This window comes from Mus caroli, chromosome 8 (genome assembly GCF_900094665.2).
Source record: "Mus caroli chromosome 8, CAROLI_EIJ_v1.1, whole genome shotgun sequence".
In the NCBI taxonomy this organism is placed as follows: Eukaryota; Metazoa; Chordata; class Mammalia; order Rodentia; family Muridae; genus Mus; species Mus caroli.
Genome location: NC_034577.1, coordinates 29,484,479 through 29,485,804, shown reverse-complemented (window position 1 = coordinate 29,485,804; position 1,326 = coordinate 29,484,479).

Here is a 1,326-nt window from a genome sequence, read left to right as displayed (position 1 = left end):
AGTAGCCTTAACAGCTGTTCCAACAGGTGCTGGGGAGATGATTGGTTATGGCATGTTGGGGAAGACACAATTTACGGCCTCCATTCTGAGGGCTATTTGACAGGTGAGCCAGCTGAGGCCTGGGAAGGGCTGAAGGCCACTGGAGCCAGATGATCTGGCTTTCCTGTCCCGTTTCCCCTTGTAGGTTATCTTTCCAAAACAAAGATGCAAACGAGTTGGACTCCTGGCTGAAACTTGACCTTAATGTCCCCATAGGAGAATAGCAGATAGCCTTGTCATAGTCAAAGCAGCCTTTATTTCTGGACTTACCAGGACTCAAGACAAGGTGGGACCAGGCAGTATACTAATGGTCACTTACCCTAAGACTTGGGACACAGACAATAGCTGGATAGAATTCTTTGCCTGGGCCCCTGTCTTATTTAGAATCTTACCACTGTGAACAGACACCATGACCAAGGCAACTCTAAGAACAACATTTCATTGGGGCTGGCTGACAGGTTCAGAAGTTCAGTCCATTATCATCAAAGCAGGAACATGGCAGCATCCAGGCAGGTGTGGTGCAGAAGCTTAGAGTTATACATCTTCATCTGAAGGCTGCTGACAGAATACGGGCTTCCAGGCAGGTAGGGTGAGGGTCTTAAAGCCCACACCCACAGTGACACACCTATGCCAACAGGGCCACATCTTCTAATAGTGCCACTCCTTGGGCTGAGCATATACAAACCATCACAGCCCCTCTATTCAGATTTATTGTTCTGAGGTCAGTGAATCCTCCCTGTGATAGATCAGTTTGGGAATATTAACAATTTTTTAAAAGATCTCACATCATTACGGTAAGGGCACATGTGATAGATAACCTTGGTTATCCACTTGACTATACCTGGAATCGTCAAAAACCCAAGCTGCTAGGCACCCCTGTGAGGGAATTTCCTAGATCAGATTCTTTGAAACAGAAAGATCCATCCTAAATCCTGGCCACACCTTCTGATGGCAGCTCACCTGGAAGGACACAAAGAAAGAAACTTTGCAGTCTGCTTGTTTGCCATCACTCTTGAGGGCAACTTGTCTAGTGAGCTGCTGCTATGTAAAATCCAACTTGGTGGAGCATGCCTTTAATCTCAGCACTCGGGAGGCAGAGGCAGGGAGGATTTCTGAGTTCTAGGCCAGCCTGGTCTACAGAGAGAATTCCAGGACAGCCAGGGCTATACAGAGAAACCCTGTCTTAAAAAACCAAAAGAAAGAAAGAAAGAAAGAAAGAAAGAAAGAAAGAAAGAAAGAAAGAAAGAAAGAAAGAAAGAAAGAAAGGAAGGAAGGAAGGAAGGAAGG